Source organism: Mobula birostris, chromosome X (assembly GCF_030028105.1).
Source record: "Mobula birostris isolate sMobBir1 chromosome X, sMobBir1.hap1, whole genome shotgun sequence".
Classification (NCBI taxonomy): domain Eukaryota; kingdom Metazoa; phylum Chordata; class Chondrichthyes; order Myliobatiformes; family Myliobatidae; genus Mobula; species Mobula birostris.
In genome coordinates this window covers 13,460,805-13,477,938 of record NC_092402.1, presented here as the reverse complement: position 1 = coordinate 13,477,938, position 17,134 = coordinate 13,460,805, and the positions used below count along the sequence as shown (strand labels likewise).

General features: G+C 41.9%; 1 protein-coding gene across 1 annotated transcript in view; it reads right to left on the bottom strand.

Annotated features, from left to right (window-relative positions):
• The window catches only part of LOC140191802 (rho GTPase-activating protein 23-like), a 244,970-nt gene that overhangs the window by 163,321 nt on the left and 64,515 nt on the right, over positions 1 to 17,134 (bottom strand).

The window sequence follows — 17,134 nt, the reverse complement described above, 5'->3', positions numbered from 1 at the left end:
ACTCCTGTCGCCAAATCATATCGTTTCCTTGCGGCCCGGTAGCGCATGCCTTGAGGCCTGGTACCGGTCTGCAGCCCGGTGGTTGGGAACCACTGCACTAAATGGTCCAGAGGTTTCCAATGAGTGAGAAAATGAACTGAAACATAAAGCTTTGTAAATGGGGCAACTCACACTGGTTACTCATGCGAAATAACAAGACTTAAACTGTAAACAATGCTAAAATATATAAGACCAAAAGACATAGAAGCTGAATTAGACTAACTGGCCCATCGATTCTGCTCCATTATTCCATCATGGCTGATTTATTATCCCTCTCAACCCCATCCTCCTGCCTTCTCTCCATAACCTTTGACACCCTGACTAATCAAAACCCTATCAACCTCTGCTTTAAATATACTCAATGACTTATCCTCCACAGCCGTCGGTGTTAATGAATTCCACAGATTCAACACTCTCTGGCTAAAGAAATTCTTCCTCATTCTGTTCTCGATAGTTCCATTTAATAGTTTTAATAGCTTCCAGGACGTCCCTCTGTTCTGTGGCTGTGTTCTCTGGTCTTAGACGCCCCCACTACAGGAAACATTCTCTCTATGTCCACTCTATCTAGGCCTTTCAATTTTCAATAAGTTTCATAAAAGCACAAAGACAAAGAAGGGGTAGTCAGAATACACACCAATCACCAATGAGGGGTGAGAAATGGAAAGGACAAGGAGTTTCAAGTTCCTGGGCTTCAGCATTTCACAGGATCTTCTCTGGGCCCAATTCATTGATACAATCACAAAGGCAGCACACCAGTAGTTCTACTTCCCGGGGAGTTTGAGGAATTTCAGTATATCAAAGAATCTTACAAGTTTCTAGAGATGTTTGATGGAGAACATCCTGATTGGTTACATCACAGCCTGGTGTGGAGGCTCCAATGCATAGGATTGCAAGAGGCTGCAGAGGATTGCAGACTCAATCAACTCTATCATGGGCAGAACTCTTCCCGCCATCAAGGTTCCTCAAGAAGGCAGCATTTATCATTAAAGCCCCCACCATGCAGGTCATGCCTCTTCTTATTACAACCATCAAGAAGGAGGTACAGGAGCCTGAAGACTTTATAGGAACAGTGTCTTTCCCCTTCGCCATTAGATTTCTGAAGGATCCATAAACCCATGAATACTACCATTTTATTCTTTTTTATTAACTATTTCAAAGTAAATTAATTATCTTGTGGGCATTCACAATAAATACAAAGAAACAAAGAATCAATGAAAGACAGTACATAACAAGACAGGCAAACAGGCAATGTACAAAAGACAACTAATAATAATAGATAAGCAATAAATATTGAGAACGTGAGATGAAGAATCCATGAAAGTGAGTCCACAGATGGTGGGAACAATTCAGTGTTGGGTTAAGTGAAGTTGAATGAAGTTAATTCCACTGGTTCCAGAGCCTGATGGTTGAGGGGTAATAACTCTTCCTGAACCTGGTGGTGTTGCTCCTGAGGCTGCTGTACCCCCTTCCTGATAGTGGGAAAAGAACATGGCCTGGGTGGTGAGGGTCCTTGATGATGGATGCTGCTTTCTTGCTCTATATAGATGTGCTCAATGGTGGAGTGGGTGTTGCCTGTGGTGGACTGGGCTGTATCCACTACTTTTGTAGGATTTTCCATTCATGGGCATTGGCGTTTCCATACCAGGCTGTGATGCAACCTGTCAAATATACTCTCCACCACACATCTATTGAAGTTAAAGTTTTAAATATCATGCCAAATCTTTGCAAACTTCTAAGAAAGTTCAAAGTTCAAAGTAAATGTATTATCAAAGTATGTATATGTCATCATACACAACCCTGAGATTCATTTTCTTGCGGGCATACTCAATAAATCCATTAAATAACCACAACATAATCAATGAAAGTCCGCACCAACTTAGGCATTCAACCAATATGCAAAAGCCAACAAACTGTGTAAATCAAAAAAAAAGTTATAATAATAATAAATAAATAAGCAATAAATATTGAGAACACCAGAACATGAGATAAAGAGTCCTTGAAAGTGAGTCCATTGGTTGTAGGACTATTTCAAGGATGTGGCAGGTGAAGTTGTTTCAAAAGCATGATGGTTGAAGAGGTAATAACTGTTCCTGAACCTAGTACTATGAGTTTTGAGGTTCCTGTACCATCTTCCTGATGGCAGCAGTGAGAGGAGAGCATATCCCAGGTTGTGGGAGTCCCTAATGATGGATACTGCCTTCCTGTAACAACATTTCATGTGCTCAACAGTGGGGAGGGCTTTACCGTGATGGACTGAGCCATATCCACTATTTTTTGTTGCATTTTCCGTTCAAGGTCATTAATGTTTACATACCAGGCAGTGATGCAGCCAGTCAGGATACTCTCCACCACATATCTATAGAAGTTTGTCAACGTTTTAGATGTTGTGCCAAACTCAAACTCCTAAGGAAACAGAGCCACTGCCATGCTTTCTTCATAATTGCACTTACAAACCAGGACAGATCCTCTGAAATAATAATACCGAGCAATTAAAATTGCTGACCCTCTCCATCTTTGATTCCCCCCCACCCCCGCCTCCAATGAGGGCTGCCTCATGGATCTCTGGACAGCTTGCTATTTATCTATTCTTTATTCTTTGTTGAATGGAACCAAATGTAGATAAAGGTGCAGAAAGATACTGGAGGTCTTAACGAAGATGGAACAGGGACAAGTAACTTAGAGGCCTGGCCATGGCGAGATTAAGTTAGCCAAGTAAACATTGAGTATGCAGAGGTTTAAATCTGAAGGTATTTCCCAGCTGCTGAAGTGTGGTGCAAAGTGAATTGCATTAGCTTGTCATTTATCTATTTTGTAATTTATAGTAACTTCATGTCTCTACACCACACTGCTGCCATTAAAAACAAATTTCATGTCATATAATTCAGAGGCACACCTCTGTCAAAGGAGGTATAAGGTGCTCCTTCCCTCTGCTAACCTGCAGGTCACCCTGGGGCAAGGTGTAGTACCTGCTTAGCATCCCCCACCCCCGATCAGGGTCACATGAAGCCATGGAAGCAGGTGGTGGAGAGCACAATGCCTGGTCATGTGACCACTGATGCCAGGCGCCAATCTCTGAAGAGTATAGATAATGTCCGGGGTCACCCATCTTGTAAAGACACTGCCAGAAGAAGGCAATGGCAAACCAGAAGAAAAATTTGCCAAGAACAATCATGGTTATGGAAAGACCATGATTGCCTATGTCATACAACACATAACAATTGAACAACACATCAGAGGGAATAACTCTGATTTGTGTATGTCATTCTGTGCCCAACTCTACGAGGTCATGAAGGAAGTGACAACATTTTGCACTCTGGTTAAAAGTTGTGAGTCATACAAAATCTCATCTTAAAGGCAGTTCAGCTCTCCATGTTTTGATCAGCATTCCTTCCTTAAACAGCAAGACAAAAATACACTGCACCACTCATTTTTGGACACTGTTGTCAACAACTTGCCTGCTTACTGTCATTTTCTACCACAAAACAGTGGCTATTTTGGTTGTAAATGCATTGAATATAAACAGGACAAGGATATTTCCTTTTATATATTCTCAGGAGTTAGGCAGGATATCCTACACAGAAAAAATACTTGAAAATTTGTTGAAATTAATCGCAAAAACTGTTGTTGTCACATGCACTACCATGTTTTCATGTGGAAGCTCAAAAGTTGAAAGTAAATTTACTATCAAAATACATATATGTCACCATATACACCCTTGAGGTTCATTCTCCTATGGGCACACTCAATAAATCTATAGAATAATAACCATAACAGAATCAATGAAAAACTGCTCAACTATGGTGTTCAACCAGAATGCAGAAGATAACAAACTGAGCAAATACAAAAAGGAAGAAATAATAATAATAAATAATTAAGCAATTACATATCGAGAATCCGAGATGAAGAGTCCTTGAAAATGAGATCTTTGGTTGTGGGATCATTTCCATAATGGAGCAAGTGAAGTTGAGTGAAGTTATCTCCTTTAGTTCAAGACTCTGATTTTTGTCTTGTTACTCTCTGTGCCTTGTGGCACATTGGATAGCAATCTTGCTGTTTTTTAGCATTTGTCTGTTTCATATGAGGCCAAGTTGTTAGCTCAAACCTCAACCCAGCATGGATGGAAAGCGTACAAAGAGCTGGCCGGACTCGAACTCAGGACCACACGCCTCGAAGTCCAGTGCAGATATCACTACACCACGGGCCGACATTAAAGATTCTAATGTTTGAGGGGTAATAACTGTTCCTGAACCTGGTGGTGTGAGTCCTGAGGCTCCTGTACTTTCTTTCTGATGGCAGCAGCGAGAAGCATGCATGTCCTGGGTGGTGGGGGTCACTGATGATGGATGCTGCTTTCCTGCTACAGCATTTCATGTAGATGTGCTCAATGTGGAGAGGGCTTTACCTGTGGTGGACTGGGCCGTGTTCATTACTTTTTGTCAGATTTTACGTTCAAGGACATTGGTATTTCTGTACCAGGCTATGATGCAGCCAGTCAATATACTCTCCACTACACATCTATCAAAGTTTGTTAAATTTTTTAGACGTCATGCCAAATCGCTGCAAAATACTTAAGGAAGTAGAGGCACTGCCGTGCTTTCTCCATAATTGCATTTGCATGCTCGGCCCAGGACAAATGGATTCTCTAAAGTAGTAATACCAAGGATTTTGAAGTGACTAACCCTCACCACCTCGGATCTGAATCTTTGGCCTCCCTTCTGCTACTATTAACATCTTTATCTTGTCTCTCCAATTCTAGCTTTGTTCCTTTCAAAGTTCAAAGTAAATTTATTATCAAAAGTATGTTTACTATATATCACCATATACTCCGCAAAGATTGATTTTCTTGCAGGCATTCACAGTAGGGCGCCAAGAAGGCATAGCGGTTAGTGCAACGCTATTACACCGCGGGGTGTCCTGGAGTTGGGAATTCAATTCCAGCACCCTTTATAAGAAGTTTGTACGTTCTCCTGTGACCACTTGGGTTTCCTCCGGGTGCTCTGGTTTCTTCATATGGGTTAGTAGTTTGATTGGTCATTGTGATTAGGCTAGTGTTAAATAGGTGGGTTATTGAGCAGTTCAGGTTGGTGGACTGGAAGGGCCTGTTCCACACAGTATCTCTAAATTTTAAAGTAAGTAAATAAAATAGTACAAAGAAATACACACAAACTCTGACAAGCAACCAATGTGCAAAAGACAAACTATGCAAATACAAAGAAAAAATATCAAACAATTAATAAATACATAAATAGATAGATAGATAATCCTGAGAACATGAGTTGTCGAGTCCTTGAAAGTGAGTCTGTGGGTTGTGGAATCAGTTCAGGGTTGAGGTGAGTGAAGTTGTCCATGCTGGTTCAGGAGCCCGATGTTGTTATACACACACACACACACACACACACACACACACACACACACACAGACACACACACAAAATCCCCAATTTAACCCCAGCCTAAGCACCAGTCAATTTACAATGAATCTACGAAGGGTAACAACTGTTCCTGAATCTTTTTTTGTGCACACAGACTTTTTGGAAAGTGCCTATCACATCTGTTTCGTTACTCATGTTTTTTTTTCCCCAAATCTTCTGTCTATCACTTAAATCTCAGAAGATATTTTTTCTTTTTGCCACTCATTGTGTTTCAGTTCACTAACAGAGGAGAAAACAGAGTGACTGCATTTAAAAAATGCACTAAATTCAGGCTCTACATTCGTCATCATCAGCGAGTCCTGGGCCAATGCAGAAGATTGAAGCCTGTAGGTCAATCAGAGGTCCAGATCAAAATCCAAAGGTCGATTAAAGATCCAGATCGGAGCTTAAAGATCCAGATTAAAGTCTGAAGGTTGATCAGAGGTCCAAAATAGAGCCCAAAGGTCAATTGGAGGGCCGGATCAATGCCTGAAGGCCGATCGGAGGTCCAGATCAAAGACTGAAGGTCAAACGTAAGTCCAGGAATCAAGTCCCAATAGTCAGAGCTCTGAGTCTGAATCTCTGCAAGTCTGCTGGGAAAGTTGTAGGCCCAATGTATGCGACTCCACGACTCCGCTGGAGACCAAAGATGGCCTGCCCGGGGTTAGAGGAATTAACAGTACGCAGGTGAGTGGGTGGTAGGGTGGAAATGGGCTAGTTTTGCTGTTCACATAATGCCTGAGGAACTCAGCAGGTCAGACAGCATCTATGGAAATGAATAAACAGTCCATGTTTCGTGCAAAGACCCCTCCTCAGGACTGATATTTTCCTGTTGTGGCTTTATCCCTTGTCATGTCCTGGTTTGTTGTGTTCTATATTGCTCTGCTAAATTATGGGCATGATATGTTGGCATTGGAATGTGTAGTGACACTTGTGGGTTGCTCCCAGCACATCCTTAGGTGTGTTGGTTGTTAATAGCATAGACTATTTTCTAAATGGCGAGAAAATTCAGAAATCAGAAGAGGAACCTGGGGAGTCTTTGTTCAGAATTCCCTAAAAGTTGACTTCGCATTGGTGGTAATGAGGGCAAATGCAATACTCGCATTCATTTCAAGAGAATATAAAAGCAAGAATGTATTGATTAGGTTTTATAAAGCATTGGTCAGACTGCATTTCGAGGATTGTTAACAGTTTTGGGTCCCTTATTAAAGAAAGAATGTGCTGGCATTGGAGATGGTCCAGAGAAGATTCCAAAGAATGATTTCAGGAATGAAAGGATTAACGTATGAGGAATGTTTGATGGCTCTAGGCCTGTACTTATGGAATTTAGAAGAATGAGGGGGAATGTCATTGAAACATATTGAATATTGAAAGGTCTAGACATGGAGGGGATGTTTCCTATAGTGGGGGAGTCTAGGACCAGAGGGCACAGCCTCAGAAAACAAGTAAGTTCCTTTAGAACAGAGATGAGGCGGAATTTCTTTAGCCAGGGAGTGGTGAGTCTGTGGAATTCATTGCCACAGACAGCTGTGGAGGCCAAGTCATTAGGTATATTTAAAGCAGAGGGTGAAAGGTTCTTGATTAGTCAGGGCATCAAAGGTTACAGGGAGAAGAGAGGAGAATGAGGTTGTGAGGAATAATAAATCAGCCAAAATGGAATGGCGCAGCAAACTCGATGGGCCGAATAGCCTAATTCTGCTTCTGTGCTTTGTTGTACATCTGATAAATAAATGTGAACCATGTGGGGGTGAGTGTAGCTGATGGTTAAGTTCTGCTGAGAAATGTACAGCTAATCATATTGCTGAAATACATGCTTAAAATTGTAAGCTGTCAATTCCAAGAATAGCAGTGTAATCAAGAAAATGCATTTTTTGGCAGAAATCAATGTTGTAAATCTCTCCAGACCTTGGTTGCAATATGTCATTTACCAGCCAACAAAACAGTTCATGGGATCAATTCCATTTTTTTGTTACCTTCCATATGTGAATCAGATTTATCTCCACTGGTTTAGCTGACGTGAAATGCGTTGCTTCGTGGCAGCAGAGATGTAAAATTACTATAAATTACCATAATAAATTGTTCATTTGTTATGTGTCCTGTTGTATGACATGGGAAATCATGGTCTTTCCATGATCATGATTGTTCTTGGCAAATTTTTTCGACAGAAGTGGTTTGCCATTGCCTTCTGGACAGTGTCTTTACCAGGTGGATGACCCCAGCCATCATCAATACACTTCAGAGATTGTCTGCTTGGTGTCAGGGGTCATATAACCAGCTCTTGTGATATGCACCAGTTGTTCATATGACCATCCACCTCCTGCTCCCATGTCTTCACGTGACCCTGATCGGGGGCGGGGGTGCTAAGCAGGTGCTACACCTTGTCCAAGGGTGACCTGCAGGCTAGCAGAGGGAAGAAGAGCCTTACACCTCCTTTGGTAGAGACGTATCTCCACCCCGCCAACCCATATGAACTTGTCAGAAAAATGAGACAGGCAAATGGGAGGACACTGTCCAGATTTCCCATTTAAGAGGGAGGTTTAAAAAGTGCAATGAGTAGGAATAGTTGAAGGTACAGTAATTGAGGAAAGAAAACTTATTCTCTGAATTGCAGTGATAATACTATTATCCCTACAGGTTGCTTTGATATTCATGATAAGTATCTGTACAAGTTCGTCATTTAAACATATTCTGTCAAGTGCTTCACAACTCAGAATAAATCAAGATATATGGCATATCTATTATTCTGATGAAGGGTCTCTGCCTGAAATGCCAACTACTCATTCCTCTCCATTGATGCTGCCTGACCTATTGAGTTCCTCCAGCATATTGTGTGTTACTCTCCATTCCAGCATCTGCAGAATCTCAGGTGTCATAAAATTTGGTGTTTTGTGCCAGCGTACAGTGAAAAGCATCAATTACAAAAATAATTAAATATCACAAAAGACAAATTACATGCTGGTGTTCGTGGATTCATGGACCATTCAGAAATCTGATGGCAGAGGGAAGAATATATTCTTAAAACACTGAATGAAGGTCTTTAGGCTCCTGTGCCTCCTCCCTAATGGTAGAAAAGCCTGTCCCAAGTGGTGAAAGTCTTTAATAATGGACAAAGCTTCTTGAGACAGCACCTTGTGAAAATGTCCTTTATTGAAGGGAGGGTTGTGCCCAGGATGGAACTAGCTGAGTCTACGACCTTCTGCAGCCTCTTGTGATTGTGTGTATCGGAGGGAGGCTCACACAACCCATCAGAATGCTCTCCACTGTACATCCATAGACATTTGCAAGAGTCTTCTGAGAAGTTAATATCCAGGAACTTGATACTGCTCAGCCTTTCTACCATTGACCTCTTAATGAGTACTGGTGTCTATAATCAATTGGTCTTGCTAACTTTGAGTGCAAGGTTGTTGCTGTGACACCACCTAACAAGATACAAAGATACAAAGAAGGCACAACAGCAGCTATATTTCATTAGGAGTTTGAAGAGATTCTGTATGTCACCAAAGACACTTGGAAATTTCTACAAATGTACCGTGGACGGCATTCTATCTGGCTGCATCACCGTCCGGTATTGGTGGGGGGAGAGGGGAGCGCCACTGCACAGAATCAAAAGAAGTTGCAGAGGGTTATAAACTCAGTCAGTTCCATCATCGGCACTAGCCTCTCCAGCATCCAGGACATCTTCAAGGAGCGATGCCTCAAAAAATTCACAGTTTTAAAATTTTTATTACTATGTATTGCATTGTACTGCTGCCGCAAAACAACATATTTCATGATATATGCCAGTGATATTAAACCTGATTCTGATTCGGATCTAAGTCATTTCTGTACGCCTCCTTGTCAGCATCAGAAATTCAGCCAACAGTGGTGTCATCAGTAAATTTATAGATGGCATTTGTGCTGTGCCTAGCCACGCAGTCACGTGAGAGAGCAGAGAGAGTAGAGCAGGGGACTAAATTCAGCCCCCAGTCCAGCACAGATGCCGTGGCACATTGCCTCCAACATCGCCCCTCGTGGACTGTGGTATGAGACCTTGTCCTTGCTATGCAGTTCCCCTGCCATCAGTCTTGCCAATAAACCAGTGAACTGGACTTGCAGTTATTTTGAATTACCAACGTCCAAAAGAGTCTTGCGATCGCAAGAAAAACGTCCAAGACAATTACTCGCTGTTAAACTGCACACACGTCCTTTGCGCACCAATTCTGAAGCCTTTCTGCAGCAGGCAGCAACATGGTCCGTATCGAGTCAAGATCCTCCAACTCATCCACCAACGATCAACTCACAGATGGGGTACACCTGCGATACTTGAAGGCCTTAATGTCCAGCATTGTCTTGTGATTGTTAAAAAGACGTTTAAAAAGGAAAAAAGCACCCTTGCTTGGACCCAGAGAGGCCACTGTGTCCGAGCATGCTGCCCTCTTACTGGAAGGCATGCATCTTTGAGGGGTGTCTGTGTTGATTGTCACCGCGGAGGAGATGCTATTACCGATCCGCACTGACTGATGAAGAAAACGAGGATCTAGTTGCAGAGGGAGGTACAGAGGCCTATGTTTTGAAGCTTTTTGAATAGTACTGAGGGGATGATGATGTTGAATGCTAGGTTGTAATCGATAAACAGTGGGAAGTTGAAAATGTCCTTGAGCACTCTAGTTATTTGGTTAGCACAGACTTTCGGACCCTGCTAGGTAGACCATCAGGACTTATGTATTTATAACATCAGATAATGATGTTATAAATGGTCAGCAACCACTGGGTAGCACCTTGAGAGAGTTCACACTCCTGAAGGATGTCCAAGACAGAGATCGAGGGTCACGAGATGCTGGGAGGATTCACACAGGCATAACATTCTAGTTCGGGAGCATTTCAAGAAATAAAACCTAATTTCTGAAAATATTAAAATACCTCCTGACATTAAAATCTCATTCAAACTGGCACATTCAATGGCTGATTCTATTGATTTCCTTTCTATATTTGAAATGTGGCAATAATGGAGATTTATACAATGCATCATATTTTTGTAAATACAATTAAAGCTGATGTACAACGATTATAAACTGATTGCTTATTTCTGAGGTAATTTAATTATTAAGCGTATTTGAAGATGGCATAATGAAACCCATTAATAAATTTCAACCACTCGAGATTAAAACTGTTCAATTTCCTAGACTATTTGAATGCTAATGCTTTTGACTTCAGGGTTCGTTACACCCCTGTATAAAATCCAAGGTTAGATGTTAGCCAAAAGAATGAGCCTCTTCATAGAAACACTAAGAACGGGTTACATACACACCCAGACAACATTGTTGACCCTCTCAGGCAAAATTTTGTGTGGAAAAGCTCCAGAGGAAATTTTCAATTAAGGAGTAAAAAGCAAAGTAATGAAAACATCTTTCAAAATATATAATTTGCATAGGTGCGTAATTAATTGCAAGTTAAGTAGTGAGAATTTATATTAAGAATTGCCTCAAGTGAATTTAGCTTTCAGTATACAAAAAATAAACCTCTTTAAAAACAGGTTGGGGCACTATAAAATCCAAGCTTTCAAGCGCAGAATTACAATAACTATGAATGATTTACAGTAAAGAGAATGTGCTGCTTAAGAGAAAGCAGAGATACAATATACCCTATTTAGAAACAGGGAAAACCTACAGCACAATACAGGCCCTTCAGCCCACAATGCTGTGCCGAACATGTACTTACTTTAGAATTTATCCAGGGTTACCCATAGCCCTCTATTTTTCTAAGCTCCCCATGTACCTATCCAGGAGCCTCTTAAAAGATCCTATTGTATCCATCTCCACCACTGTCGCTCGCAGTCCATTCCATGTACTTACCACTCTCTGCATAAAAAACTTATCCCTGACACCCCCTCTGTACCTACTTCCAAGCATCTTAAAACTGTGCCCTCTCGTGTTAGCCATTTCAGCCTTTGGAAAAAGCCTCTGACTATCCACACGATCAATGCCTCTCATCATCTTATACACCTCTATCAGGTCTCCTCTCATCTTCAGAATCAGAATGAGAATCAGGTTTATTATCAACGACATGTGACGTGAAATTTGTTAACTTAGCAGCAGCAGTTCAATGCAATACATAACCTAGTAGAGAAAAAAAATAATACTAATAAATAAAATAAAAATAATAATAATAAATAAACAAGTAAATCAATTATGTATATTGAATAGATTTTTTAAAACGTGCAAAAACAGAAATACTGTATATTAAAAAAAGAGTGAGGTAGTGTCCAAAGATTCAAAGTCCATTTAGGAATCTGATGGCAGAGGGGAAGAAGCTGTTCCTGAATCACTGAGTGTGTGCCTTCGGGCTTCTGTACCTCCTACCTGATGGTAACAGTGAGAAAAGGGCATGCCCTGGGTGCTGGAGGTCCTTAATAATGGGCGCTGTCTTTCTGAGACACCGCTCCCTGAAGATGTCCTGGGTACTTTGTAGGCTAGTGCCCAAGATGGAGCTGACTAGATTTACAAACTTCTGCAGCTTCTTTCGGTCCTATGCAGTAGCCCCTCCATACCAGACAGTGATGCAGCCTGCCAGAATGCTCTCCACAGAACAACTATAGAAGTTTTTGTTGACATGCCAAATCTCTTCAAACTCCTAATGAAGTATAGCCGCTATCTTTCCTTCTTTATGACTACATCGATATGTTGGGACCAGGTTAGATCCTCAGAGATCTTGACACCCAGGAACTTGAAGCTGCTCACTCTCTCCACTTCTGATCCCTCTATGAGGATTGGTACATGTTCCTTCATCTTACCCTTCCTGAAGTCCACAATCAGCTCTTTTGTCTTCCTGATGTTGAATGCCAGGTTGTTGCTGCGACACCACTCCATTAGTTGGCATATCTCACTCCTGTACGCCCTCTTGTGACCATCTGAGAGTCTACCAAAAATGGTTTTATCGTCAGCAAATTTATAGATGGTATTTGAGCTACGCCTAGCCACACAGTCATGTGTATATAGAGAGTAGAGCAGTGGGCTAGCACACACCCCTGAGGAGCACCAGTGTTGATCGTCAGCAAGGAGGAGATGTTATCACCAGTCCACACAGACTGTGGTCTTCCAGTTAGGAATTTGAGGATCCAATTGCAGAGGGAGCACAGAGGTCCAGGTTCTGCAACTTCTCAATCGGGACTGTGGGAATGATGGTATTAAATGCTGAGCTATAGTCAATGAACAGCATCCTGACGTAGGTGTTTGTGTTGTCCAGGTGGTCTAGAGCCACATGGAGAGCCATTGAGATTGCGTCTGCCGTTGACCTATTGTGGCGATAGGTGATCTTCAGTCGCTCCAAGGAGAAAAGGCCAAGTTCACTCAACTCCCCGATCCAGGCATCCTTGTAAATCTCCTCTGCACCCTTTCTATAGTTTCCACATCCTTCCTGCAATGAGGTGACCAGAACTGAGCACAGTACTCCAAGTGGAGTCTATAGGTTCTATATAGTTGTAACATTACCTCTCGGCTCCTGAACTCAATCCCACGACTGATGAAGGCCAATGCACTGTATGCCTTCTTAACCACACAGTCAACATGCGTAGCAGCTTTGAGTGTCCTATGGACTTGGACTCCAAGATCCCTCTGATCCTCCACACTGCCAAGAGTCTTGCCATTAATGCTGTATTCTGCCATCGTATTTAACCTACCAAAATGAACCACCCAACACTGATCTGGGTTGAACTCCATCTGCCACTTCTCAGCCCAGTTTTGCATCCTATCGATGTCCCGCTGTAACCTCTGACAGCCCTCCACACTATCCACAATACCCCCAACCTTTGTGTCATCAGCAAATTTACTAACCTATCCCTCCACTTCCTCATCCAGGTCATTTGATCTAATAAAAATTCAAACACCTTTTAAAAGAATAATAAAAATATAAATAGAACCTCGAACAGTACAGCACAGGAACAGGCCCTTTGGCCCATAATGTTGTGCTGAACCAGCTTAACAGTATATCAAAAAAAACTAATCCATCTTGCCTACACAATGGCCATAACCCTCCATCTTCCTCACATTCATGTGCCTATCTAAACATCTCTTAAAAGCCTCTAATATATTTGTCTCTACAACCATATCAGGCAGCACATTCCAGGCATCCACCATTCTCTGAGTAAAAAAACTTACCCCTCACATCCCCCTTGAACCTACCCCCCTCACCTTCAATGCATGCCCTCTGGTATTAGACATTTCTGTCTATGCCTCTCTGGCCACTGTATGCATTGTAAACCTCTACCAGATCTCCCCTCAGCCTCTGCCACTCTAGAGAAAATAACCCAGGTTTGTCCAGCCTCTCTTGTTAGCACATGCCCTCTAAACCAGGCAGCATCCTGGTAAATCTCTTCTGCACCCTTTTCAAAGCCTCAACATCCTTCCGATAGTGGGGCGACCAGAAATGTACGCAATACTCCAGATGTGGCCTAACCAGAGTTTTATGAAGTTGCAACATAACCTCTTGACCTTTGAACTCATGCCTCAACTAATAAAGGCAAGCAGTGTATAATAAATAATTAAATATAAAGCGATACGTTGTCTCTCCCCCCCCACAAATAATAGGAAGTCCTTAGTTTCACCCAACAATCTACAGCAAAGGAAAATATGTTATTTATACCCTCCTGTAATTCCCATTTGGATGCTCTAAAGAGCTGATTTCTACAGCAAATCACCTTCATTTTGACTGGGGGGAGGGGTGAGGGAGGTAGGAGGGAGTTGTGTGCTGACGGAATACAGCTTTTATAGAACAGTGAGAAAAGGGTTCAAGTAAGAAATGAAAAAGGGAAGTCTTGAAAGGGTGTAGACTTCAAAGGTCAATAATTACGATGTCATTAAAAGTTTAATTATTCACTATCAATGTGAGTTCAAAATAATGATACTCAGAACTAAAAAAGTCTGCAAAGAATTGCAAGAAAACATTATTATAAATGGTTCTTCAGCTTACCATGATCAGCAGATGGCAATGGGGTAATGTGGAAAAATAGAAAACACAAGAGATTCTGCAGATGCTGTAAATCCTGAGTTATAATCATAATCATCATTATGTGCTATGTTGTATGACGTGGTCGATCATGGCCTTTCCATGATCATGATCGTTCTTAGAAATTTTTTCTACAGAAGTGGTTTGCCATTGCCTTCTACTGGGCAGTGTCTTTACAAGACAGATGACCCCAGCCATTATCAATACTCTTCAGAGATTGTCTGCCTGGCATAACCAGGACTTGTGATCTGCACCATCTGCTCATACGACCATCCACCATCTGCTCCCATGGCTTCACATGACACTGATCGGGGGGCTAAGCAGGTGCTACAACTTGCCCAAGAATGACCTGCAGGCTAGCAGAGGGAAGGAGCGCCTCACACCTCCTTTGGTTGAAACGTATCTCCATCCTGCCACCCAAACCCTGACCTGCTAAGTTCCTCCAGCATTTTGTACATGTAGAGGTGGGTTGCTTGAATGGGCACTGAGCCAGACAAATATATATCCTAAGCAACACACACACAAAATGCCAGAGGAACTCAGCAAGTCAGGCAGTATCTATGGAGCATTTATAGATATACGTATCCTGTCCAATAAGACTTAAAGACTAATACTTGGCCAAGCAACCTTTTTCATGTAGTTGGCTTTATAAAATAAATTAAGAGAAACTAATTTGAAACTGCCTCATGTGCTGCAGAAAGAGCTTTTCGTCCACTTAGCAATTCAAGACAATCTTGCTCATAGAAATAATTTTATAAGATTTTGTAGATGATAAGAAGAGTGGTAGTGTTTGTAGACAATACAAAGATTGGTGGTGTTGTCCATAGCATAGAAGACTGCCAAAAGATACTGCCAAATGTAAAGAGAAAGTACACCATTAATGGCAAGACCCTTAACAGTGTTGATGTTAGAGTGAGCTTGGAGTCCAAATCCAGAGCTCCCTGAAAGTGGCTACACAGATTGAAGGGGTGGCAAAGGAGACAAATGGCATATTTGGTTTTGTTAGTCGGAGAATTGAGTTCAAGGGTTGGGAAGTTATGTTACAACTTTATAAAACTCTAATTAAGTCAATTCTGGAATATTGCAGTGAATTCTGGTCCCTCATTATAGGAAGGATGTTGAGGCTTTGGAATGACTGCAGAAGATGCAGCCTGGATTAGAGAGCATATGTTATAAAGACATGTTGGACAAACTCATATTTGTGAAGGCTGAGGGAAATTCTGAGATTTATACGATCATGAGAGGCAATGATAGAGTAACTAGCTTGTATTTTTGTCCCAAAGTTGAAATGCTTAATTCCAGAAGGTATGCATTTAAGGGCGATGGGGTGGAGATACGTCTCTACCAAAGGAGGAGTGAGATGCCCCTTTCCTCCGCTAGCCTGCAGGTCACCCTTTGGCAAGGTGAGCACGTGCTTAGCCCCCACCACCCACCCCACCCCCTCCATCAGGGTCACATGAAGCTACTGGAGTAGGTGACGGATGGTCATATGAACAATTGATGCATATCACAAGACCTGGTTATGCAACCATTGACACCAGGCAGGCAATGGTAAACCACTTCTATAGACAAATTTGCCAAGAACTATCATGGTCATGAGACCATGATGACCCACGTCATACAACATGGCACATAAGGATGATAACGCATTTAAGGAGAAAGGAGGTATGTTCAAAGGAGATGTGTGGGACAATTTGTTTTTTTACAGTGAGTGGTGCGTGACTAAATGCACCGCCTGGGTTGGTGATGGAGGCACATACAATGGAGGTTCAAGAAGTTCTCACATGAATATGCAGGGAATGGAAGGACATAGATATTGTACAGGCAGAAGGGATTAGTTTCGTAAGTTAATTATGGGACGAAGAACATGTTCCTGTGCTGTGCTGTTCTATGTTCTTTTAAAATAGGCGTTCCCAACCTTTTTTATGCCTTGACCCCTACCATTAACCAAGGGATTCATGGACTCCAGGTTCGGTACCCCTGCTTTAAATCAATCCAATGGCAGTAACTGTCTAGACAGTCATCTGCCTTCGTCCCTGTCTTACCAATGTATTATAGACCAAAAAACCATCTAAATTATGAATTAAATATTTAATAATTGACAAAAGAAACAAAATATACTTTTCTTGCAATAAATGAAACTGCTTTAAAGTTATACAAGATCACTGCAATGGAATTATAAGAAAATTCCATGCTGCTCTTTCCTGACCACAATCACAATTGAGACACTGCCAAATACATCCACAATTCATATGTAAGACAATGTTGACATGATGACAATACTGCCTGACTGCCAAACATCTTTATTATTAAAATCATTATGCTAAAACACCTGCAGTGCATTTCATAGTGCTATACTCTTATAATCAAATACATATTTATCCTTGCTGAGCAGCTTCAATGAATTCTTAACCCAAAATATTCCATTTCGGGTGGCAGGATGGAGCTACATCTCTACCAAAGGAGGTGCAAGGTGCTCCTTCCTTCTACTAGCCTGCAGGTCACCCTTGGGCAAGGTGTAGCAACTGCTTACAGCACCCCCTCCCTCCCCCCCCCCCCCGCCCCGATCAGGGTCACGTGAAGCCACAGGATGGTCCTGTGAGCAGTAGATGCATATCACAAGTCCTGGTTACACGACCTCTGACGTCAAGCAGACAATCTCTGGAGGGTATTGATAATGGCTAGGGTCACCTATCTTGTAAAGAC